The sequence below is a fragment of the Xiphophorus hellerii genome, chromosome 8 (assembly GCF_003331165.1).
Source record: "Xiphophorus hellerii strain 12219 chromosome 8, Xiphophorus_hellerii-4.1, whole genome shotgun sequence".
NCBI classification, from domain to species: Eukaryota; Metazoa; Chordata; class Actinopteri; order Cyprinodontiformes; family Poeciliidae; genus Xiphophorus; species Xiphophorus hellerii.
Window position 1 is genome coordinate 6,735,043 of NC_045679.1, and position 26,626 is coordinate 6,761,668.

Consider the following 26,626-nt stretch of genomic DNA (forward strand, 5'->3'; position numbering starts at 1 on the left):
TGCAGTGTTGCCACTATTGAACCTGTTTCTCAACAGATGGTGACCATGTTTGACAGGGTTCTCTCTCTGTGTAATGCGTCTCTGGCTACTGGTCACCAGAGAGCGGGCCGATCTCAGGTTCCCCGGCGAACACAGCCCCTAGCCTGTCAAGTTTGTGGGTCCAGTGAACACTCCACACATTCACACTGCAGACTATACAGGTTATGTCTTAACTGTTTTGAGCCAGGACATGTGAAACTGGACTGCAGGCAGGAAGTGGGACAGAGATCCTCAAATGCTGCTTCACATGTTGATTTAAACTGACTGGCCTGTGTGATGAGAGGGGCAACATGGGCATTGTACACAACACCCTCACTGATTCTGTTAATCCACACTCAGAGTATGTTGACTGCTGTGAAAGCTTCCCCAACGAGAAAACAATAATTTTGGTTGGGTCCCAAAGAGTTGAGGAAGCTAGTGAGTTGTTTTATGCCCCTGTGTCTATTGGTGGCCAGACGTCACTGAGAGGGATGCTGGACTCGGGCAGCATGTCATGTACACTTAGTGAAACGGGGGAGGCTAAGCTGAGAGCGGCAGGTGTTGTCCTGTCCCCGCAACCTGTCTCTGAAAGAGTTGTCCTTGTTGGTTGTGGTGGACTTATTACACGACCTAAATGCATTTATGAGCTGAGCATGAAGCTCTACGGTCTTAACTGTCTGGTGCCGATGTTCCTTGTTCCTGGACGGAGGGATGAGTTGATTATTGGCACAAATGTGCTTCGACCAGTGATCCAAAGAATGAAGTCTGATGGGAAATACTGGGAGATGGTGTCCTCTCATACGACTGACCCTGATTGTGAACAGTTCCTCCAGTTACTGAGTTGCACCTCCCGGTGGCAGAGCCCAGAGGTACCTGACAAGGTGGGTACTGTGAAATTGCAGCAGGCCGTTACACTGTTCCCCCGAAAGGAATACATTGTTTGGGGAAGGCTTCCTCCCTCTGCCCCTGTGTCTCCTGGGAGCACTGTCGTCGTGGAACCGACTTCAGCTCGCTCCACACCAAAAAACATCTTGGTTGGTCGGGTCATTACACCGATGTGGGGCGATCGTTGGATTCCCATGAAGGTTCTTAATCCCACTGATAAGCCTCTTATATTGCGCCGCAATAGTAAGTTAGCTGATGTGTTCCCTTGTGTGGCTGTTGAGGACTTTCCTGTCACTCCGGTCTCATGTATGGTGCAGTCTAGCCAGACTACTTCTTCATTCTCTCTGGGATGTGAATCATCAGATCCTGTGCAGATGCTAAAGGACTGTGGCCTTGGTGATGTGGACTTGGAGGGTTGTGAAGTGTCTGATGAGTGGAGGAGGAAGCTGGCTGATCTGTTGTTGAGCTTTCAGGATGTGTTCTCCAAGGACCATTTGGACTGTGGAGAAGCAAAAGGGTTTGTCCACCGGATCCATCTATCTGATGCTCGCCCCTTCAGGTTGCCTTTCCGCAGGGTGCCCCCAGCACATGATCAAGTGCTGAGAGAAGTGCTATCAGAGATGGAGATGAAAGGCATAATCAGTAAGTCAATGAGTGAATATGCTTCACCCTTGGTGTTGGTGTGGAAGAAGAATGGCGACTTGAGAATATGTACTGATTTTCGTTGGCTTAATGCTAGGACGGTTAAAGATGCCCATCCACTGCCCCACCAAACTGATTGTCTTGCCGCACTGGGAGGGAATGCCTTTTTCAGCACCATGGATCTGACCTCCGGGTTTTACAACGTGCCTCTGCATGAGTCCGACAGACGTTTGACGGCCTTCACTACACCACTTGGCCTATATGAGTATAATCGTCTCCCCCAAGGTCTCTGTAATAGTCCTGCATCGTTCATGCGCATGATGCTTAGTATCTTTGGTGACTTAAACTTCTCCAGTCTCCTCTGCTACTTGGATGACCTATTGGTGTTCGCGCCTTCTGAAGAGGAGTCGTTAAACCGTTTGAGCGTTGTATTCTCCCGGCTGCGGTCCAGCAACTTGAAACTCTCTCAGAAGAAGTGTCACTTCCTGAGACGGTCTGTAGCATTTCTTGGACATGTAGTGAGTGCATCTGGTGTTTCTGTTGATGAGGAGAAGGTGAGAGTAATATCTGGCTTCACAAAGGCTGATCTAATGGAGGCTGATGGTCACACCCCATCTCAACAGAAGGTTAGATCTTTCCTTGGAATGGTAATATTTTACCAACATTTCATCCCTGCATGTTCTCGTGTTGCCAAACCTCTTTTTGCCTTGACTGCGGGCCAGAAGAGAAGACACAAGGGCAGCAGTCGTTATGTGAGACCTGGGACGTTCAGGAAACTGACACCACTTGATTGGACCCCTGAGTGTGAGGAAGCCTTCGTGCAGTTGAAGAATTCACTCCTCAATTCTGTGGTTTTGGCACACCCGGATTTTGACAGGCCTTTCATCCTCTCCACAGATGCTTCCACTGATGGTCTGGGTGCTGTTCTTTCTCAGGTACCGGTGGGTGAGGAGAGGGCAAGACCAGTTGCTTTTGCTAGCAAGTCTCTCAGTCGTGGCCAAACCAAGTACCCTGCTCACAGACTTGAGTTTTTGGCTCTTAAATGGGCAGTGTGTGATAAATTCAGTCATTGGCTGAAGGGTCATAAATTCACTGTTTGGACCGATAATAACCCTCTCACGTATATTCTGACCAAGCCAAAGCTGGATGCTTGTGAGCAACGCTGGGTCTCCAAGCTTTCTCCATACACTTTTGACATCAAGTATGTCCCGGGCAGGTTGAATATTGTGGCAGATGCTCTGAGCAGAAGGCTATTTGTCAGGTCGCTGGCTGAACGTGTGCTGGCGGAACCCTATGTTGACCTCTTGAAGCAGGCTTGTGATGTGACAGATGAGTCTGTGCAGGCGGCTTTCCATCTGACTTGCCACCCCCAGTCTTTGGTTGACTTACCGTTCTCAATGGCTGTCAACGTCTCCATGTCTGAAGATGATGTCTCTTCTGTGCTATCGTCCATCAGCAACTTTGAGGTGGCGTCCAGACACCGAGCTGCGTCCCTAGCTGACCACTTGCCGTCAGTTGTGGTTCCTGATGATGCTTCTTCTGTACTATCCAAGGCAGAGCTTCAGTCTCAACAGGAGCACGATGCCACGCTCTCCAGGGTTCTCCATTATGTGACCAGGAAGCGGAGGCCTTCTAGACGTGAACGCTACAATGAGTGTCAGCAGACCTTAAAACTTTTGAAGCAGTGGGATAGACTTGTGCTTTTGGATGGGATTCTTTACCGTGTCACCAAAGATCCCTTAACGAAGTGCAAGCGCTTCCAATTTGTCGTACCAGAGTCCCTGCAGTCAGTGGTACTTTCTGGCATACATGACAATGCCGGTCACCAAGGCCAGCCGCGCACTTTGTCGCTTGCTCGTCAACGTTTTTTTTGGTTTGATATGGACAAGGATGTGCGTAACTATGTAAGGCAGTGTTCAAGATGTGTTGCCAGTAAGACCCCTGAACCAGCTGCCAGGGCACCACTGGAGAGTATAAAGACCTATGCCCCACTTGAGTTAGTGTGCATTGAGTTCTGGTCAGCTGAAGACAGAAACAACAAGTCTGTGGATGTACTTGTGATCACTGACCACTTTACTAAGTTGGCACATGCCTTCACCTGTAGTGACCAGTCAGCTAAGAGTGTGGCAAAGAAGCTGTGGGAGGGTGTCTTCTGCATATATGGTTTCCCTCAGCGCATACACTCTGACCAGGGCCCAAGCTTTGAGAGTGAGTTGGTGGCAGAGTTATTGGACATGGGGGGCATTATGAAATCACACACTACGCCCTACCACCCCATGGGCAATGGTGTTACGGAGAGGTTTAACCGAACTTTGGGGAGCATGCTGAGATCTCTGCCCCCTAGAGTGAAACAGAAGTGGCCACAAATGATTCAGTCGATGACGTTTGTGTACAACTGTACTGCACATGAAACGACTGGGTTTGCGCCATTTTACCTGATGTTTGGACGGGTTCCACGGTTACCTGTTGATCTCATTTTCAAGAGTGTTCTTCGTGATGACACAGTTTGTGATTACAATGCCTATGTCAAGTCACTCATGAATGATCTACATTCTGCTATGGTCCTGGCTCAAGAAGTGCTGCTGAGCAGAGACACCAATCAAGGCAGTACAACAAAAGGGTCAGGGGCTTACCTCTGTCGGTGGGGGACCGGGTGCTGTTGGCAAACAAGAGCGCGAGAGGGAAACGTAAACTGTCAGATAAATGGGAGTCTACAGTTTTTGAGGTAGTCGCTTCTAAACCCGGCCTTAACCTCTATAAGATCAGGGATTCCTCAGGACGTGAAAGGACAGTTCATCGCAACCTCCTACTCCAGGTCAACTTCTTGCCCTTGGACCCTTCATTGGATGAGCAGTGCTCTGTTAGTTCTGTTGCTGCCCCAGGGAAGCCCGATACCTCCTCCTCAGAGAGAGGAACTGACACCCTAGGGCCTGTTATCCCTCCTTGTGTCTGTGAGTCTAGTGAGGTCCGTACGGCATCCTGGGTTCAGGCACAGTCATCATGTGAGAGCGAAGACTTACCCTCCCCTGAGGAGATGTGTTCTGCCTCCCTTGGGTGGGCTGGTGCAGGTGCTCCTTCACTCCCTTCCATTGAGTGACATAGTCATCAAGGGGACTTACATGACCTTCAGGACAGGGGTTTAGGTCACAGAGTCACTACGCGTCTTGGCAGGATTATCAAGCCGGTGTGTAGATTGATTGAGTCTATGGCCCAGATTGAGTCTGTTTTTGGGAATCAAAAATCTCCTATCAGAACTGTGTAATTATTTTTTTGTTTGTTTGTTTGTTTGTTTTGTTTTTCCCCATACTTCATCCTTGGTCTCCTGATTGTTATGCTTCTAGGCAAGTACTTTGTTGAGTATATGGATGGCGTGTACAGGCTTTTATTTCTGAATATTGTAATTAGCCAAAACGGTGTGGTGTATAGGGCACCACATCCTGTCTGATAGGTTTCTGTAACCTCTTAATCTTTTAGTAGATGGCTCTTCCGCCGACTTTGCCCATTGGCTGTGGTAATTTTTGGCCTGTGATGTATGTTTTTTTGTGTGTGTGTTTGTTTTCCTTATGGTTTTATAATTTTGTGTAAATCTAGGGGGGTGAATGAAACTGGGTCTATATTGTTGTATATTTTCACAAAATGTTTTCGTTAATTTATTTGTCCTCTTATACTTGTCTGTCTTTGTGTTCCTCTGTGTCTGCTATGAGGGGTTTGGTCCTCCAGCTCCGCCCTACTTTCTTCTTCTTTTGTTCAGGGTCCTCCAGCACCATTATAAATGTTAAGTTGTTCATTTCCTCTTCCCTTTTGTTACTCGTTCCACTGGGAAGAGGCAAGTTTTATAATCTATTGTAATCCTTTCATTTATATTGTCCAAATGTTTATTTTTTTTCTTCTGTATTAATGTTAGGTTAATATTTTCATTCGAGTTGCTATTATGCATTTATAAGATTTGATGCATGCTAACATTATGATTTTGTAGAGATCGGGTTGGAGAACTGGAGCACATGCTACGTGCTAATGCTAATATCTCCCGATTGACAGGCTGAATAAACGGAGTCCGCCTCCAAACCCAGACTCTGTGTTTTTATGGTTTATCCTATAAACACACAACGCAGAAGTCCACCGGTCACATGAGCCGTTCTTAGTCTGGAGAATATTCCAGAAAACTGGGTAATGATCTCTGTCTCCAGATGAGGCGTCTAAATATTTAATTATCAAATTAAACATTCAGCTTCAAACTAAATGTTTCCCAGCAGACTGACTAAAGACATTTCTCCCTCTTCCTCCTCTATCAGACCTTCTCTGCTCCTGCAGCAGGTTCCTCCATACCTGAGAGCTTCCAGTCTCCAGTGTGGATCCTTCAGTCCAGCCAACAGCAGCTTCACTCCTGAGTCTCCTGGATGATTGTAGCTCAGGTCCAACTCTTTCAGATGGGAGGGGTTGGAGGTCAGAGCTGAGGCCAGAGAAGCACAGCCTTCCTCTGAGACCAAACAGCCTGATAAGCTGCAGACACACAATTCATCACATGATGAGAACATTGAGGTAGAGACCAAGGTCTGAACTGATGGATGGATGGATGGATGGATTTGTAACATGTGGAATAAATAAGAAAGCCAAGCAACTGCTGGGATCTGTAATAATGTTTCTTTTTGCTCCTAAGATGCAGCAATTTGTCAAGTGCCCAGAGTTACCTGAGAGTTTCCAGGTTGCAGTTTGCACTCTTCAGTCCAGCAGAGAGAAGCTTCACTCCTGAATCCTGCAGGTTGTTGTTACTCAGGTCCAGTTCTCTGAGACTGGAGGACTGGGAGCTGAGAACTGAGGACAGAGCTTCACAGCTTCTCTCTGAGAGGTTACAGACACTCAGTCTGAGGAGACAGAGAGAAAAATCTGTTATTAAACAATTCTTCAAAATGTGTCTTTTTTTCCCGTCAACAATGTTCCTCTTTACTGATTTAAGGGACTGTTTTATATATAATTATGTTGCCTTTTGTTGTGAACTGGTTCAGTCTATAGATGGGCCTCCAGCCATGAAGGACTGAACTAAAGGCAACAAGGAGGCTGGCAAGAGAAATATTAAATTCCTCTATGAACTAAATTAATCCATGTCAGTTTTAACAGAAAGAGTCCAATGAAGCCTGAGAATCAAGGCTGGGCTGAAGAACAGCATCAGGCTTAGTTTGAGGATCAGCATCAGAGCTGGTTTGAGGGAAAACACCAGCTTGAATCAAAGCAGAGCAAATCTGGAATTTCATCTTTCCATTATTTAACTGTTGGATACAGAAATGGAAAACTGAGCAGCAAATGAAAAACTGTTTTTTGAACAAAAATTACAAAACTCGTGAGAAAAAATAGAAACAAATTTGCTCCTAAAACAATCCAAAAACAAGCACTTCTTTCATTTCTAATTATTTATTATTATTTCTACTGTTATACTTAAATTCTAATTTAAAAACAGCTTATTGATCCCAAAAGGAAATAAAATCTTCTTGTGACTCAAATGAATTCAAATTCTTCAAAGGGTTATTTTAGATATTAATGACTGTTTAGCTTAAAAGATCTCTTGTGGTCTGTATAACAGTGAATTTCAAGAAGGTTCTGACTTTATATTATATATATTCTAGATAAATTCCTCTACTTGTTTCTCTGAATATAGATGATTATTTTAACATGTTGCTCATCCTCTTCCTGTTACTGAAACATTTCCACTTATTCTAGAATCTATAATTGCTCTCAGCCATATCTCTTCAATGCCAATAATATCTGTTAATGTAATTTATCTGAACAGTCTAACTTCCTGTCCATCAGCCAATCAGCATCTTGTATTTCCTCAGTAGATCCATCAGTGGAAGCCCCGCCCAGCCCATGATGCTCCTGGTTTGTGAAGACAGAGAGACAAACTGAACTCTGATAGGAAACAGTTTCAAACTGATTTTCTCTCTCCAACCTCTTGGTTCCACATGGAGCTATATTTGGCCCCCTGCTGCTCTGACTACCATGTCATTGTGGTTCCAGTAGATGGGTCGGTTTCCCAGGTTCATACAGCACCATGTGGAAAATGGTGATATATGGTAATAGGCTGTTCTTTGCAAAGTTACACAGTCAACATTAACAGAAATAATTTTAGTTATTCAACTGTCATAACAGACAAAAGGATGTTCAGAATATCAAGTTATATTTTCATCATGTTATTCATTCACTTATAAATCCCATCGTTCCAAACTAAATATTTAATGATCAAATTCAACATTAAGCTTCAAACTAAATGTTTCCCAGCAGTCTGACTAAAGACATTTCTCCCTCTTCCTCCTCTATCAGACCTTCTCTGCTCCTGCAGCAGGTTCCTCCATACCTGAGAGCTTCCAGTCTCCAGTGTGGATCCTTCAGTCCAGCCAACAGCAGCTTCACTCCTGAGTCTCCTGGATGATTGTAGCTCAGGTCCAACTCTTTCAGATGGGAGGGGTTGGAGGTCAGAGCTGAGGCCAGAGAAGCACAGCCTTCCTCTGAGACCAAACAGCCTGATAAGCTGCAGACACACAATTCATCACATGATGAGAATATGAGAACATTGAGGTAGAACCCAAGATCTGAACTGATCATTTTCACAAGAGGAAAAAAGTCAATAAATTAAATTGTCACTAAAATGAAATAGTAATAAAACTCTAATTCCATTAAATGAGTAATAAAAATCAACATTTGTCACTTATAGAACAGATCAGAATAGAAACATCCTTCATTTTTCCACAGCAGGGAGTTCAGGTTTACCAGCAACAAGTTTAAGGTAAATGGAAAAATAAAACATTGAAGAAAAGGTAAAAATAAAAAATAATTGGAGGTTGTAGAGTAAGGACACATTTACAATAGAGGGATAATAATGTTGTACATTTAGTAAAAACATCATAATCAGTTTGAAATAATGTGCAGCTGAGTAGAGCAATTTATAATCATATGTAAGAGTTTTTGGGAGCAGTTCTGGTTAGAAAGTCTAACAACTCCTGGGAGGAAGGATCTGCAATAAAGTTCTTTTTTTCTGACAAAGCTGGATTGCAAGAGTCTTTGTTGCTCTGATCGTTTCACTGGCCTGGTGGAGCAGATTTATTTCTATAGATAGGTTTATAGTTGATGCATTTAAAACCAGGAGAGTGGACCAATCACACAGCTGGTGCCTCTACATGTTGCCTCGTGCTGCCACTGCTTGGTCTCTGAAGCCTGGATCACCTGCACCTCTTTTCACTCAACCTGGACACAGGCTGACCTGTATGGACATGGGCGTAAATCCCAGGTGGGTCGGGGGTTCCGGACCCCCGTAATCTTGGAATTGTACCCACAAATAAATCATGAAAGAAACCTTTGCATTTAAACAATATCAATATAAAATGCCATATTAACAAAGAACAAAGTAACTCTGCCATTCATCTAAGAAAAGTACAAGAATTAATTTTAAGGAACCCCCCCACCATTCTTAGAACAATGGTTCAGTCCAAAATGTAGGAGGAGTAACAGCAGCTGAACGGCACAGGCTCCGTTAGAGCCGCTGAAGTGAGGAGCTAGCTGTTAGCTGTGGCTCTGCAGCACAAACAAAAACCCTCCAGTAAGTAAATACTTAAAGCAAAAGACATGTAACACATTTTATTTACTTTCACTGCTTAAGAGGAAGAAACACACTAATAAAAATCAGACCACAGTTTGTTAATTTCATTACTTCAGCTGAATCATGATAAACTGCATTATTATGCCTTAAATCAAAAGTAGCTAAACTGGCTACATTGCTTTCATAGACTTAGCTCCTTTTTACTGTTGAATGTGGCCAATATTTCAATTATGTTTAACTCGGGGCGTGCCGTGGTGGCGCAGTGGTTAGCGCGACCCGTATTTGGAGGCCTTGAGTCCTCGTCGCGGGTTCGACTCCCGGACCCGACGACATTTGCCGCATGTCTTTCCCCATTTCCTGTCAGCCTACTATCATATAAGGGACACTGGAGCCCACAAAAAACCCTGGAGGGGTAAAAACAAACAAAAAAAAATATGTTTAACTCTCTAACTCTTACTTTAATAAGAAGAGTTTGAAACTGGAGGGGCTGAATGTTGCCACTAGCCGACAGCTCCGTATGTGAGCAGAGAGCAGAGGGGCTATTGAAGCTGATAGTAATACAAAATAAAGTATGCCTTTATTTCTTATCATCTTCAATGTAGAGCCTTTAAAACCACAAAATAAATTCTGAATATTTTTATAGGAAACTCTGGTACTCAGCTTTAAGTTTAAGTTATGATTCCCAAATATTCAATTTCTACATATTTATAGGTTCTCAGTTGTCCAGGACATGAAAAAACCCAGTTGTTGCACATCCTATCACAGTCCCACTCTGGAATTCACTGAGTTCCTGAGAGCAAAACATTCTTTCACAAATGTTTGTAAAAACAGTCTACATGCCTAAGTGCTTACTTTCATACACCTGTGGCCATGGAAGTTATTGGAACACCTGATTACGATCATTTGGTTGGATGGTCAAATACTTTTTTCAATCTCTGCTAGCAGCTAGTGGATAGAAATAACTAGCATCGAGAACATTTAACCTGAGAGTTTCCAGGTTGCAGTTTGGACTCTTCAGTCCAGCAGAGAGAAGCTTCCCTCCTGAATCCTGCAGGTTGTTGTTACTCAGGTCCAGTTCTCTGAGACTGGAGGACTGGGAGCTGAGAACTGAGGACAGAGCTTCACAGCTTCTCTCTGAGAGGTTACAGTCACTCAGTCTGAGGAGACAGGGAGAAAATCTGTTATTAAACAATTCCTCAAAATTGATGTTCTTTCAGATCAACAATGTTTTTATTGGACAGAGAAGGAACTATCTTATTTTACACAACCGTTGCATTTGTTGTGAACTGGTTCATTATATAGTTGGACCTCCAGCCTTAAAGGACTGAACTACAGGTAACAAGGAGGTTGGAAATAGCATTATAAATTTTCACAATTAACTATATTAATCTAATTTCAATTTTAACAGTGGAGGAGTTTTGCTGCTTTAATATGTAACACTATGTCCAGCTGCTGAAGGAAGTCTGTTTCTTTTTTGCGCAACCCCCTAATGAAGAGACAATACACCAATATATAAACTGAAACATGAATATTTACCTCATAATTAGCAGATTCCTATCTATAAAAAATACAGTAACAATCTGTGTCCTTACAGAGCTTTGTTGGAGGCTTTAACCACTGGCAGCAGCCTCAGAAGAACCTTCTCTGAAGCAGAGTATTTCTTCAGGTCAAACACATCCAGATCTTTTCCTGATGACACTAAGATGAAACCCAGAGCTGACCACTGAGCAGGAGACAGTTCATCTGTGGAGAGACTTCCTGAACTCAGAGACTGTTGGATCTGCCACACTAGAAAAAAATCATTCAGTTCATTCAGACAGTGGAACAGATTGATGCTTTTCTCTCCAGACACATTCTCATTGATCTTCTCCTTGATGTACTGAACTGTTTCCTGATTGGTCTGTGAGCTACTTCCTGTCTGTGACAGCAGACCTTGTAGGAGTCTCTCATTGGTCTGCAGTGAAAGTCCCAGGAGGAAGCGGAGGAACAAGTCCAGGTGTCCATTTGGACTCTGTAAGGCCTGGTCAACAGCTCTCTGATGGAGAGATTTTAGGTCAGATTTATTAAGTAATGAAGACTTCTTAGATATTTGTGTTTCTTTCATCACATCAGAACCAGAGTTAATGAAGGTCAGATGAACATGAAGAGCAGCCAGAAACTCCTGAACACTCAGATGGACAAAGCAGAACACCTTGTCCTGGTACAGACCTCTCTCCTCTTTAAAGATCTGTGTGAACACTCCTGAGTACACTGAGGCTGCTCTGATATCGATGCCACACTCTGTCAGGTCTGATTCATAGAAGATCAGGTTTCCTTTCTGCAGCTGATCAAAAGCCAGTTTTCCCAGAGACTCAATCATCTTCCTGCTCTCTGGACTCCAGTGTGGATCTGTTTCAGCTCCTCCATCATACTTGACCTTCTTCATTTTGGTCTGAACCACCAGGAAGTGGATGTACATCTCAGTCAGGGTTCTGGGCAGCTCTCTTCCGTCTCTGGTCTCCAACACATCCTCCAGAACTGTAGCAGTGATCCAGCAGAAGACTGGGATGTGGCACATGATGTGGAGGCTTCGTGATGTCTTCATGTGGGAGATGATCCTGCTGGCCTGCTCCTCATCTCTGAATCTCTTCCTGAAGTACTCCTCCTTCTGTGGGTCATTGAAACCTCTGACCTCTGTCACCATGCCAACACACTGAGGAGGGATCTGATTGGCTGCTGCAGGTCGTGTGGTTATCCAGAGGAGAGCAGAGGGAAGCAGTTTCCCCCTGATGAGGTTTGTCAGCAGAACGTCCACTGAGGTGGACTCTGTAGCATCAGTTAGGATCTCCTTGTTGTGGAAGTCCAGAGGAAGTCGACTCTCATCCAGACCATCAAAGATGAACAGAACCTGGAAGTGTTCAAAGCTGCAGATTTCTTTGGTTTCACTAAAGAAATGATGAACAAGTTCCACCAAGCTGAACTTTTTCTCCTTCAGCACATTCAGCTCTCTGAACGTAAATGGAAATATGAACTGGATGTTCTGGTGGGCTTTGTCTTCAGCCCAGTCCAGAGTGAACTTCTGTGTTAGGACTGTTTTCCCAATGCCAGCCACTCCCTTTGTCATCACTGTTCTGATTGGTTGATCTCTTCCAGGTTGGACTTTAAAGATGTCTTCTTGTCTGATTGTTGTTTCTGGTCTGTGTGTTTTCCTGGATGCTGTTTCAATCTGTCTGACCTCATGTTCATCATTGACCTCTCCAGTCCCTCCCTCTGTGATGTAGAGCTCTGTGTAGATCTGGTTCAGAAGGGTTGGACTTCCTGCTTTAGCAATCCCCTCAAACACAGACTGGAACGTCTTCTTCAGACCAGATTTAAGTTGGTGTTGACAAACTGGAGCAAAATGTCCTAAATTAACACAATAACAAAAATCAGATATGAAAAAAAATCATCTTTTGAATTTGATTACATCACTTCTGAAGATGTTTTGCATTAATGTGATTCCATCTCTTCAAATTTCAGTAAATATGTGATTTATCTATAATTTCAAATCTCTGAAGAAATCCTCTTACTGCTCTCCAGACGGTCAGCCAGCTTTTCCTGATTCATCCTCCTCAGGAAGTTCAGTGTGATCTTCATCACTGCCTCTCTGCTGCTCCTCCTCTGCTCTTCATCATCACCTTCCAACACCTCATCATCTCTCTGACTCTCTAAATGTTCTGGGTAATCTGAACTCAGAACTTTCTGGATCTTCTTCAGTTCTTTCTTCACAAAAGTGACAATATTGTCCTCCAGCAGCTGGAACAGAATAATAGATGAAGGAAACATCATAAGCCAAACACCAGATGGATGTTGGACAGACTCACAGTCCTCTGGTCTACAAAGTGCAGCATGAAAGTGACTTTGAACAGAACTCATGGAAAAGTAGTTATTGTTTATGTACAGACCCTAAATATGCAGTCCAGTTTTGTTTGTTTCTGCTGGGCAGACGGACCACTGGGAACCTCTGAGCTCTGCTGGTCCACTCTGTGGAGGGACCAGGAACAATTAGGAAGTCAGGAAATATTCATCCATCAGTATTCAGAGATGGAATCACCAAGAGTTTGACATTAAAATTCCATAAAGCAGAAAAACAGAGCATCACATAAAAATAATACAAAGAAGTTAGGAGGAAGATTAACTACAACAATGGAGACCAGTAACACCAGAATCACCCAGTAGACATTTCAAAAAGTTGGTACTGAAAGTGGACTTCTAACAGTCCACAGTGTCATTAGATCTGATGCTGGTGGAGACAGTTTCCCAGAGGTTGGGGACAGTGGAAATGAAGGCTCTGTCCACACAGATCTTCAGGACAGTGTGGGACATCCATCAGGTTCCTATGACTAGATCTGAGGTGATGTGGACATGGAGGAGGTCATGGAAATGACTTCCACAGTCTGACATGGAGCCAGGAAGCAGAAGAACATCATCATCAACAACACCCCAGAGATAAAAGTATGAAGGTGTTTTCATTAGAACAGAGCAGCTGATTTTTGTAGATAGTAGATCAAACCTCTCTGTAAATATAACTGGCAACATCTGAGTTCTTACTGGTTCTATTTCTACAGTTACAACAAATAGTAACGGCGCACCTCTCTGATGATGGCGGTCCAGGAGATTTAAAGTCAATCTTAATGTGGCACACAGGCCATTTTGATGGAATAGTCAAGGTAAATTAATACTGTTTTGTGTTTTTTTGTTTGTGTTATTTATTAGTTGTGTCGCAGTTTGACGTGGTTGCGGAGCAGGGTCAATATCATTTCGCCGTTGCTAGGTGACGACGGTGGTGGAACAGACGTTTTGTGTGCTCTTTTTCTAATGGTTGTGTAGCGATAACGCTAACTGAGTTACTTTGTAACAGTTATTAAATTAAAATGTTGCTGACTCAATCACAATATCTCGTTTGATTGTTTGCCATCGTTACATTATGATTCATTGAATTGTTGCTTTTAAAGGACACACAGCTGGGTTCTGGTTCTTCTTCTTGTGTGAAACTCTGATGGAACCTGGTAAAAAAAAAACCTCTAAAAACTTTATGTGGAGTTCTGTTTTAAAGATTAATTTTATTGTGACTGTTTGTAAAATAAAGAGCTGTGAGACACAACAGAACCAAACAAATTGTCAACTTGATGTTTTAAATGATTCCTATCAGAACCGGTCCAATCCTCCAACATGTTCCTGATCATTGATCCTCCTGAATAATGTCCAGCCTTCTTTAAAGAGCAGAAAGATTTGTTTCTGAGACCAACATGTTGGTTTGAAATGACTGAGAGAAGTTTGGTGATCTTAGTGTTGAGCTCTGACATGGAGAAGAACCAGGAATCATTTCCACTCTGACCATCCAAGGAGGATCTGATGGAGCTTCAATCAGAACCAGATGGTCCATTAGAGACACTGAAGCCCACTGCTCAATCACATCTACAAGATAATTTATTTAGTTTAACTGCATCATATTGGATGATGTTTGAAACACAGAGATGTAATTATAATCATGAAATTAATGAATGGTAACTTTTTGTGTTAATGTTAATATTGTACAAAATAAATGAATAAATTTGTTTTGAAAAATATAAGTTGATGCAAAACAGAATAAAATGCAATTAAATGTTTGTTATTCAAAGGTCATGTCAACATAATAGTTGATGGAATTGTGTCCTGGTTTAAAAGTGAGTTTATTCTGGTTAATTTTTTCCGGGATTCATCAGCAATAATTGCTTATGTATGGTGTCAATAACTGGCCAGTAGGGGGCAGTGTCATTACCTGAATGATGGTTAAATTGATCTCAGGGAAACATCAGATCGAATTTTAAGACTTCTGTAAACTAGATGGACGTGTAGAACCTCTGGGTAAAGATTGTTGATGTAAATGGACCTTATTAATACTAAAGTTATTTAAATAATTTTGCAGTAGCAACAATCCATTTGGACTTTACTGTCTCCATGGTATCATGTTATTATGGAGACATCAATGTTATTTATATAATGTATATGAACAAAAAATAATCTGAAATTCATTCTAATGTTTTCATTACAACAGAACCCAACAGAACTTGTTATCATCACATGGCCACAATAACAGATATAAACTGAACAGTTACAGCAGTTAGAAACAGCTCACCTCTCTGATGGTGAAGATCCAGGAGATTTAAAGGTAATGAAATTATCCTTTGACTCGTCACTCTTAAAGGACACACAGCTGGGTTCTGGTTCTGGTTCTGATTTGAGTCTCTGATGGATCCTGACAGAAACATGATGATTAAAACTTAATCAGCAAAGAGGAGCAGCAGCAGCTTCATCACCACGTCTGTTCTGGCCTGATATAGTGAACGCTGTGTGAAAAGGGCTGTGGACAGTTAGAGATGGTGACCTCACCTCTGACCTTTGCTCTGGCTCTCATCTTCCCCACACAGAGTGGTTTTAGAGGGAGGGACTCCCTCCTCTCTGTCCTCACACTGATCCATGCTGCTGAATTCACATCAGCTCACACACACTTTCTACCTTCACCTGCAGAGGAAACACACATCATTCATCTGCACATCAACTCTGATCATCCTTTACATCATTAGAGCTGGAAAAAGATCAGCTGCTCCTCCTCTGATTGGCTCTTCTTCTCTGCTTCATATCAGTGTCAGGTGAATGCAGTCAGACAGCAGAGAGGCAGAGGAAGCTGCCATCAGCTGCTGCACTTCTACTATCAGTCCACTAGATGGAGACATAGAGCAACATTTACATTCACTGATTCAACCTGAACAAGTCTTATAGTTCACAATTATTAATTTCTACAAGTGGATTATTCGCTCCATTAAAGATGAACTATTTAATCATCTGACTTAATCAAACCCATTTTAATAATATTTTTATTTTAAAAGGAAGCAACAGGAAACTGTTGCTGACGTTAATGGTGGAGACTAGAGTTCGGTACCAGGAAATAAAAACATGAATCAGTTCGGAGAAGAAAACAGTGAAACATCAGCTGTTCATCATGTTGTTTGATTCCAGTTCATCAATAATCTAATAATCCTGTAGATTAGCCTTCAAACAGAAGAGATATTAAAGTTTCAGCTGAAATCAGAAGTGAAACTTTTCTCCAAACGTCAGAGATTAAAAACAATCAGGAAAAAGTAAAAGTGATGAAAAATTGAAGAAATAAACAAATTAAACTTACAGTTTGTTCAAACGATCCAAAGAGTTAAAGAAGAAAATTTAAACAACAGACTGAGACCCAACTAACGGTGTGACGCCGCAAATGAACAGTAGTGATGTGTCGGTCGCGAACGATCCGGCTCTAAGAGCCGGCTCTTTGAAGTGAACGATTGGAACCGGCTCCACAATGGGAGCCGTTTTAGGATCCTATTTTGGAGCCGGGTTTTTTTCTACAGTATATCGCTGTCTCTCTGCCTCCCTGTCGTTGTGCTTGTGCTCTGCAAGTGCCAGAGCCGATAGTTTTTCCCCACATCGTTTTTTTTTTGTCCTGCGGTGCCTGGCTGTCTCCCCCCCCTTTTCCTCCCCCTTCTCCCACTCCTTCCGCGTTTTGCTCTCCTGCCAGTGCCAGAGCGGAGAGTTTTTTTCCCTCGGTCGGTCCACTGCCCTCATGTCAAGCGTGTGCTCCACACATCTGACCAATCACACATAACACTGAATATTATTTGATATTTGTATTGTGGCACCTTTTCTGTTATGAAGCTGCTTTGATACTTTTTCGTATTGTGGTGGGTGTTTGTATTAATATTTAACTGTTTGTTATTTTAAGTTATTTTTGTGGAAGTGGTGCTATTTTGTGATAATTTAATTGGTTATAATAAAAGGTTTATTTATAAAGCATTGTTATGCGGCATTTTTACTCATCATAAGTGCTTAACAATGTCAATAATGAAACAAAATATTATAAAATTAGGTTTAAGCTATTAATTAATTAATAATGTCAAAAATATATATGGGGAGCCGTTTGGGAGCCGAAAGAGCCGGTTCTCCACAGTAAGAAGAGCCATTAGTGCCTCATCTCGAAAAGGAGCCGAAAATCCCATCACTGATAAACAGGGAAATTCAAACCGAAAGTAAATGTGACGGATGTTGCGTAACTGATGACGTCACAGTCCACTTGGCTTGTAGTTTTTTCCTTCAGAGCAACAGAACCAGGAAGTAGAAGCTCTGAGGTGAAATCAGAGGCAGGTTGATAAAATCTTCATGAGGAAGGAGAGAAGTTCTGATAAAAATGAGGGTGTACTTACTTTTGATCATGACTGTAGTGATGATTGATAGTAACAAAAAATGAAGAACAGTATTTTAGTTTATTCATCATGTCACAGAGAAAAAATGTGAAAATGCATTTTTCAAACTAATATTTTCACCATGTCATCCATACGTTCATTCTAAACTAAATATTTAATTCACAAGCTAAATATTTACTTTGAAAACAAAATTTTTGAAAATAAAAATTTAGCTAAATATTTAGCTTCTAAATAAATATTTATTTTGCAAACTAAACATTTAATTTTCAAATTCAGTATTTATTTTCAAAACTACATATTTAATTATTTATTTTCATGTCTAGTTGTTCAGTCAGACCAGGGGCCCCAAAGTCGGTCCTGGAGGGCCGGCATCCTGCATGTTTTAGTTTCTCCCTAGTTTAATGCACCTGGATCCAATGACGGCTCGTTAGACGGCCTAAGAAGAAAACTGACACGCTGAAAAGGTTGTTGGTTCCACCAGGGAGAGAACTAAAACGTGCAGGATGCCGGCCCTCGAGGGCCGACTTTGGGGGCCCCTGTTTTAAAATTACAAATTGAAGGTTTTCTTTAAAAAATCTGCCATATGTGTAACATGACATGGTACAGTGCACCATTATTGTTCTTACTTCACAGGGAAGTTTCTCCAGAGAGTGAGAGACCACCATCTTCGTATTGTCATATCATTCTGTGGACGTCACAGCTTCACATTTAATGAAATCTCCAACAGAAAGCAGAGACTCTCATCTGTTTCCTTACCTCGCTGAAATCAAATGATGCTCCCATCACAAAGTAGTGCATACTGTTGAGAAAAATGTGATTATTACGTCTATACAAACCATACAACAATATGGTGGGTGGAGGCGGATGTTACCATCACTACAAACATTACACACTTGTTGGACAGTCCTTGTTTAGGCAATCCCTGTGGTGTTTAAGAGAAAATTCAAGAAGGGGGAAGAAAATTAATGTGTCATTACTATAACAAGTAGATTGAGGTAAAGGACAACAGCCTTACCCACAGTATTGATTATAAACATTTAAAGCAGGAATGGTTGGAAATAAGCATCTTGTAGCTCTAAAGAACCACAAGTGTCCCATCAGAACATCTCACCTTAACATCATTGCCAACAAATTCTGTCCATGGTCCAGATGACATCTGAAGACAGACTTCTCTGATGATACAAAGTTTTAAAGTTAAAAGTTAGCAAGGGTATATTTCACAACATAAAAATTATAAACATGTGTAAACTGACAGTGGTCCGTCCCACCCCTTTCTGTTTGCTGCAGCGAGGTCCATCCCATAACTGTCTCCATGGGGACGGTTTCGTTTTAGAGCTCCGCCATCTTTAATCCTGTATCAACTGCGCCGTTTATGGATGACCAGCGGCGCCCTCTGCTGGATGGCGACCAAACTGCAACACTAAAAGTCTAAGCGGAAATCATTTGCTAATCGATTGGAACTAATTTTAATCTAATAAATTAATTAACAATTAAATGTAAGTCGGTTATTTGTGTTACTAATATAGATGTTTTGTTTTGTTTGTTTGATCCACCTGTAGCTGAGATTCCACATTTTCTGCCGCTTTCTCACTGTCATGTTTCTGTAATCTGTTAATTTATTTTTTTTTTTTTAATTAATCCTTTATTTAACCAGGTAAACCCCGTTGAGAACTAAATCTCGCTTTCAAGAGGGACCTGGGCAAAAAAAAAGCCATACATAGCAACCTGGTTACAAGATAAAAACAATTAATACACTGAAAAAAGTGATTTTGGAGAGTGGTAAATATGATCTACACAAATCATATAAAATTTAATTAATTTTTTCAGTCAGCCAAGGAATTATAAAATAATGGGTAAATTATACACATGCTACCCATTCGTTAACATTAAAAACCATTACATAGGAAAATACAGTAAAATGTACCCCCGAATCTTAAGTACGGTGCTCCAAAGTTGCGCATGCGTCAGACCGCGTTTTTGAATGAGCGGGACAGAGAACTCTGCATCGTTTCTGCCATCGAACCGGGAGCTAAAGGTAAGCTACTTACATAGGAGTGCTGTGAATAATAGCGCGAAGACAAATTGTAATATTTGAAATGATGAGATATTACACTTCACTTATATTCCATGTGCATCTGTGTAACATGCCATTACTCGAAATCAAAGTTTGAATCTGTCCCTGGCGCCACCATAGCAACTGCAGGTAAGTTGCAATGAAATGTTCGCTGTGTGCTTTTTACAACATTAGCCAGCGTGCATGACTGTGTCTGACCGCTGGTTTTAAGGTTAGAAACTAGTCAACGCCAGCTTTTTCTAATATATTGAATGGGCGGCTGTTTAGGCAACACATAGACTGTAAAGCGGATAGTTCAGCTTTTGCCGAGTGGTTAAGGTATAGCTAATGGTCAGTAAGTATCTGCAGGCCTCTGCTCCCACATCACGCTGCACCGAGACACAGGCAGTAAATACACTGCTGTCAATGAGGAACAATTCATTTAAGTCCCGTCTTCAAATACTACTATACTAACATGTCGCCAACATATGAAATGACTGACGTGTTTTCTGTTGTTTGCCTGTTAGCTCCGTTAGCCTGTTAGCTCCCTTAACATGGCTGCTAGAGTCGGTCTGTTTAAAAACAAAATGATCCGATCTCCAGATTACCTGCATGCCTGCGTACGTGTGTCTCTGTTGTTAAAGTTTAGCGTTACTTCTCAGAGTTTTATTTTTACAATCGGGACTCTGAAGACTCATGTAAAGATGACGTGTCGCACGTCTTTTCCGGTCAGTCGTCATGGAAACAGCGTGCTGATGTGGACCAGAGTGGAAACAAACATGTTGTAAAATGAAAACAAAGTACCACTGTATCCAAGCTTTATGTGTGTAAACACCCACTGTTGCTGCACCTAATTTTTTTAAAAGGAATTGTGTGTTCAAGTAAAACATTTTAGAATTGATTTTATATTATATTGGGTATTGTTAAAACGTCAGTGCTTAATAAATGTTTTCAGAATCTTGTAATATTGTTTATGAAGCATATTACATCTGTGAATATGATCTATGAAACTAATTCTATGAAGAATGAATATTAATCTATGCAATTGCATTGCCTTTATTTTAGTGAGGTAAGTACAGTTATTTCTGCACAACAGACCCTGTCAGACAGACAGACCGCTCTGATCAGAGGAGCACAGAGAAACTATGCAAAATATTTACCTTATGTTTAGTTTCTACCTTCATTAAAGAGCCTCAGACTAATTGTGATGTTAGATAAATGACTTGTAACTTGTTGGTTGTTAAAGGGAGAGTGGAGGCTCAATTCCACATCATGGTTTAAAACCAAACCTGCATGATCAGAACCTTGGACTCGGTGTCACAGCTCTCGTCTCTGCGGCATCACAATTCTGGGCCCCGTAAAGCATAATCTCTTGTTTATGAGGTTGTTCATGAGGTTAACATGAAGATAATAACCTTTGAACTATACATTAGCCCTTATATATTTCTTCTCCCAGGTACATGTCTGATCATTTCTTTTTCTCTTATTTCTGTTGCAGCCGGAGTCTTTGTATGTGGACACTCAGTATTTGCCCTCTCTTCAGTTCCTCTTGTCTGTTCCCCACAAGCAGGGACTCACTGATAGACCACTCTGCTTCCAGTTCTGGGGCTGACACACTCTCCCACGTCCCCACACCCAGTGTATCCTGTACAGGTATGGAAGTTTGCTAAATAAAATAAATAACATTGACCTTAAAGGTGTAGTTACCTTAACCAAAGACCTCATTCATGTGATTACTATGAGATCTGGTCTGTCATTTAAAATTTTATTTGTGTCCTTTTATTTCCTAGATCAAGGAAGAGTTCAGACGTATCACGACAGTTTCCTTGGAGGAGACATTCATGCTAAAGCTTGATGAGTACACACCAAGTCTTATGCAGCTTATGCGTGCTAAAGGAGGGGCTGCTGGTTCCAAGATGCACCCTCTGTTGGACACTTTAAATGACGTATGTTATTTAACTTTTTTTCACAAATGTGTCATTATTGATATACGTGAATTAAAAGTGAATTAATTTGTAAAGAATTGCTTTGTTGTGCACAAAGTTGAGCTCCTTACCAACTTAAACTACCCTTTGGTTTTTAAGCAATTCGGTGTTAGTGTATGTAATTCTCTCCCCACTCTCCACTAACAGTCTTTTCACTAAATTGTATCTCCCTACAGACACAGAGCATTGAGGGAAAAAAGGGATGCAGTTGTCTGCTGCCTCATTAACTACCTTGGTGAAAGACAAGAAGATCTTTTCCATGACTGCCAGGTATGTCATTGATAACAGATGATTGATTAACTCAAGGGATCCTCTCCACTCCTTTTCCCTCTTTCCCCTTTTGATCACTCCCCTCTGCTCTCCTTTAGATAAGTTGAAATGTATTGAAACAGCATGTTCAATAAAATTCAAAATGTGTATCTTTTTTGTTTCTTTCTTTTTAACATGTAGGAATGTGAGGACTACACAGACAAAACAATGAAGGTGATCGTGATGCACAACATCATGGCTGAGGAGGATCCATCAGATGTGTCGATTGTGATTGAGGGAAACCAAGTGATGGAAGGATGTGGAAGCCGAACAAAGGCGTGTGTACTGCTGATGGGACTGATATATGCCCTCAACCTTGACTATCCAAAGCAGCTCAAGAACACATTTGAAGCTTTTCAAAAACTTTTTTTGGAACTTGATGGGGCAAAACTACTGAAGAAGGTCCACCGCCTCAAAAACAAGCTCATGCAATAGACATACATTTCCCCTCTTGTTCCAAGAGGACCTGTTGTCTGGACAGAGAGTTTTAATGGAGTATAGTTTTATATTTTTGTTCTCTTCCCTCCTCTGCTCCACACACAGACACAGAAATATATGTACAGATGGATACATAAGTATGTTGCAGCCTCTCTCAGTTTTTTGTTGTGTATAAATACACCTGCAGATTTCAGATTTGCTCAGTCACTGTTGTGTGAGGCCGAATAAACACAAGTAAGAGTTTAGATACAAGAAAATCTTCATGTGATTGGACATCCCTTGCACCTCTGCTCTGATCACCTCACTTCTCCTTTTCTCTGATCAACTCCTTTCTTATTGAGCAGTCTGGATGTTCTAAAGCAGGGATATGTTTTATTGTCCAACATTACTGAAACAACAGTTGAAGTTGTTAGGTTATAACGCAGGTTCATTATTTGAAATGTTGTGTGACACTGTTGTGCTGCAGTTTATTCTGTGTTTTTGATGACTTTATGGATTAAAAACATTGAGAAGGTGTATGATCTGAATGTCTTTTTTGGGGTACATCTTACCTTCTCTGAATAAGTAATGGTTATTAACTGATTTTAATTAACTTTGATTTGTAATTATCAGGTATTACCTACTAGCAAACAAGACAGTTTTACCTAATTTAACTGAGTAAGTAGCTGTTGAATATATACATAAATATGAGGTAAAGTTTACCCAATTTCTTTAAGTATTTCATATATTTTTTGTTCAGTTACTTTATACTCAATATATGGAATTGAATTTACCCCAAAAGAGTCGATGCAAATTGTTACCTCAGATTTATTAGGTAAATTCTATAGATGAATTTTTTCAGTGTACATATGCATAAGTATAAAAAATCTGTACAGGATGTAAAAATGTTTCGGTGCACACAAAACCAGAGGAACTGCTTTTGTGGCGTTAAGTGGCCAAATACCAAGCGCCTCGTTTACCACAAAGTTGTTAAAGTTTCATCTTTGCTCCGGTTCAGATGTAAATTAAAGGGGGTTAAAGGGTTAAAGGGATTGCAGCAGCGGAGGTTTTTATCACACATTGCAGACTGAATGCAGCGACAGCGCCTCAAACCATCTAATTTCCTGTTCAGAATACAAAATGTAATTAGAGCCGTCAACATTTATTCTCAGAAATCATCCTCTAATTACATGTCGTCCCTCATTTAGAGTAAGTGCTTACTAATACATCATGATTACTGCAGTGCATGCATGTGAGGAGGGATTGAGATGAAAGACAGGAGGCTGAAGTGTAAACTGGGAAGTTGAGGGAGAACCTGAGGAGAAGGAGACGATTGCTGGTGGGAGGAGACGGAGAGAGCAAATTGGACCTCTAAGGCTCTTCAGACCTGAAGTTCATGTGCAAAAATAAAAAAGAATACATAAAAATTACACAAAGTTGAATTAAGTAGTCTAAAATAATGAGAGCTGCAACAGAAAATGCTGCAGTGGCAGGAGGAGAGTTTAAAAGTTTCACTGTTTTAAGTGGCTCATGCAATTCAATCTAATTGCAAGAAATTCAATGAAATCTCCACTCCTTTCTGTGGCCAAAGTACAGAATATATGTAATGTGTTTGTGTCAAAGATGTGCAGTGCAGTATGACTTCCTGTCCTTGGCGGCATCCTGCTGACGGGCGGCAACTGTTTTGCGCTGAAAGATTTTTCTATTGTCTTTTTTCTTCTTTCTCTGTCCAACGAGGGGGGAATGTGTGTCCTCTTCTGTCCTACACAAACTATGGCGGCACATCACGACATGCTAATGACCCTGAAGTTTGAATCTGAATTGTAGCTTGTTGTTATACCTGTAAGAGCTATTTCATCTGCTTTTAATTAAATCTGGAGTGCATTTAGTCATATCTGATTCAAAACCTGAACTGAACTCTTCTAAAATGGACCCAGATTCTTTAAAACACAGTCGGACGTTTGTACCTCAAAGCACAAAAAGACCATTTGAATTCTCTTGACAATGAGAATATAGACACCTAAAGGATTGGATTCTTTAGAAAACAGTTTGTGATTTGTTAAACTGTTATTTAATTCTTAAATTTACTGATATCTTATATTGTTGGAATTAGTTTATGAAATTAAGGCCCAAAAGAACGGACTTAACCAGGACTTCATGCATGCAGATACATTACACCTCAACAATTATACTTCTGAAAAGGATCAAGCTCTGGTTTAGGGAAAAAAAGTAAAAATGCAACCAATTTCCTTTAAGATGATCACAGGGTTTCCCCCAGTGTATTATAAGCCTGGCGGGCCACCAGCATTGTGCTGTTTTAAAAAAATCTTTTTAAAATCTTAGCCTTTTTAAGGCTTTATAGTTGGTGTTCAGATATTAATCTTTCAATCTTGCAATAGCACATAATTATCAAGTGATATTTTCAAATTTCCTGTCAACTTTAAACATTTTTTAACTCAAAAACACGACGGACGGCTGGATGAATGACTGTCCTAACACCCAACTACCAGGCTTAGCAAGTTTTCTGGGGGAAACCTTGGATCAAAATAAATTAGAAGAAGATTTTATATACATTCACATGTCGGATCAAAACTCATAAGTTGCAAATTAAAAAATAAAAAAAAGATTCTTAGATACTTTCTGCATTCCTGATGTTTGATTCTCTGCACTTTTGTCGGGTTTAGTTACTGCTGATGAAGGTTCTGTTAATACAGTCGTGGAAAAGTGCCATCAGGATCAATTCTCCGTTTGCCTGCAGCTTGGGATCAATGAGCTATTTAAATGCGACACATGCTCACATAATTGTAAACAATTGGAAAATAATTCCTCTGGCGGAGTAAAAGTGGGGAAACAATGACTAGTTATCTGTATGTTTCTGATCCACCTGTTTGAAACGGGAACAAATGGATTCTTCAGTATGTAATAAAGATGTTTTATGCTCCTAAAAAACATGAGAAGTCAACAAGAATCTCAGGATCTGACTGAAATGTTTTTTGCACTTGCTAAGTGTTGAGTCAAGCTGCCAATAATGGAGAGAACTGCTTGTCTTACAATAGTGGATAATGGATTTTCATCAGGTGTATGATGGAGTTGTTTCTTTTTTGCCACAGATCTGGAGTGTTAAAGATGGCTCTTTACTGAAGGTTTGTTCCCAGGAAAGTAAAGACGCCACTGATTCTGTACATGGAGGTTGGGTGACTGATCTGCACTTCTCCCCAAACAACTCTGTGCTCGTTTCTACCGGAGGCTACATCAAGGTAGGCAAACGCAAGATTTATGTGGAGTTCACAGTAGAGAACGACAAGGAAACACTTATTTTTCTCCTCAGAAAATCAAGTTTCTCTCAGTTATCCTATTAAACATGTGGGCGTTAGTTAAACACAATATAGCTCAGTAGGATACACAATCATGGGGAAGACTGGTGACTGAACAGATGACCAGAAAACGGTAATTGACACCCTTCACAAGGAGGGGATGCCACAAAAGATTGTTGTTATATTAAACTCTGTTCATAGAAGGTTGAGTGAAAGGAAAAAGTGTGGTAGGAAATTGTGTACCAGCAACAGGGTTTAACGCAGCCTTGAGAAGATTTTAAAGCAAAATTTGTCTAAGAACTTTGGGGATCTTCACAGCTGAACTAAGACTTAAATCGGTTCATCAAGAGCCGCTACACTCAGAATCAAACATATCTGGGATATGAAGACAAAGAACTCAGTGGTCCAAAGTCATCTGTTCAAATTAAAGTTTGCAATTCATTTTGGAATCAAAGTTACAGAATCTGGAGGACGAGAGGAGAGACAAAGAATCCACATTGTTGGAAGTGTCTCCTACTCATTTGTGCAGAATACTGCTGACATTCAAAATATTGATAAAATACGACATAAAAAATCATGATTCTGATGATAGCAAAAACCATTACATTCTGGAAGTGTTGATTTTATTATTCGGCTGATATGACACCAACTAGATCGTTTTGAATCATGAACTTCCGGCTTGCGTTTGAGGCGACGCTCGCAGTCACTCTGGCACCTCGACTGGCTGCCACAGCCAATTCAGTAAGCCTCCCAGCAGTTCACAGATAGGCCTGCATTTATTGCAAGGGTGATTATTGCTAAGGAAGGCAGAGAAATAACTAAACATCTGACACTTGGAGCTGGAGTTGGTGTAAGGGAGCAGATGGAGGAAGGCAATCGCTGTCTGCCAATCTAGCAGGCCTTAAAATCGCACTTTAACCAAACAATCAGAAGAAAATGAGGCTGAGTTTAGCTGCTTTCCTTTTGTATCGCCACTGTAATGAAGCAGTGCATCTTTTTACAGTTATATATCTAGAGATTGACTGCAAACATGACCTCAGTACCACCTTGTGATGTGACTGGAGTTAGCATGAGCCTGATTGTTGCTGCCTTTACTCTTGTAACAGACGGGGTCACGGAGCGGCTGATCTCAGCCCGCCTCTGATTGGCTATTTGCTGAGCAGTGATGTAAT

General features: G+C 41.2%; 1 protein-coding gene and 6 long non-coding RNA genes across 9 annotated transcripts in view; 2 read left to right on the forward strand and 5 right to left on the reverse strand.

Annotated features, from left to right (window-relative positions):
• LOC116724472 (NACHT, LRR and PYD domains-containing protein 3-like) overlaps positions 1-26,626 on the reverse strand; it is a 331,270-nt gene that overhangs the window by 71,328 nt on the left and 233,316 nt on the right. The gene's annotated exons all lie outside the window — the stretch shown is intronic.
• Positions 2,056-16,969, forward strand: LOC116724669 (uncharacterized). Its single transcript, XR_004340225.1, has 3 exons — positions 2,056-2,067; positions 4,225-4,232; positions 16,403-16,969. It is a non-coding gene; the product is annotated as an uncharacterized LOC116724669 (long non-coding RNA).
• LOC116724678 (uncharacterized) lies at positions 9,564-26,581 on the reverse strand. Its single transcript, XR_004340234.1, has 3 exons — positions 26,571-26,581; positions 25,914-25,918; positions 9,564-9,608 (listed from the first exon to the last, which is right to left on the reverse strand). It is a non-coding gene; the product is annotated as an uncharacterized LOC116724678 (long non-coding RNA).
• LOC116724615 (uncharacterized) lies at positions 12,386-13,068 on the reverse strand. Its single transcript, XR_004340164.1, has 3 exons — positions 13,054-13,068; positions 12,679-12,904; positions 12,386-12,514 (listed from the first exon to the last, which is right to left on the reverse strand). It is a non-coding gene; the product is annotated as an uncharacterized LOC116724615 (long non-coding RNA).
• LOC116724698 (uncharacterized) lies at positions 13,099-15,555 on the reverse strand. Its single transcript, XR_004340253.1, has 3 exons — positions 15,521-15,555; positions 15,267-15,386; positions 13,099-13,132 (listed from the first exon to the last, which is right to left on the reverse strand). It is a non-coding gene; the product is annotated as an uncharacterized LOC116724698 (long non-coding RNA).
• Positions 17,183-18,054, reverse strand: LOC116724656 (uncharacterized). The gene is made up of 3 exons (XR_004340212.1): positions 18,003-18,054; positions 17,377-17,388; positions 17,183-17,296 (listed from the first exon to the last, which is right to left on the reverse strand). It is a non-coding gene; the product is annotated as an uncharacterized LOC116724656 (long non-coding RNA).
• On the forward strand, positions 19,134-22,679 carry LOC116724618 (uncharacterized). Of its 3 annotated transcripts, none has more exons than XR_004340168.1 (5): positions 19,134-19,411; positions 20,928-21,082; positions 21,220-21,375; positions 21,591-21,684; positions 21,865-22,679. It is a non-coding gene; the product is annotated as an uncharacterized LOC116724618 (long non-coding RNA). The 3 variants fall into 3 exon arrangements; XR_004340169.1 differs by lacking the exon at positions 19,134-19,411 and adding an exon at positions 19,429-20,786; XR_004340167.1 differs by lacking the exon at positions 19,134-19,411 and having other exon boundaries at positions 19,612-21,082.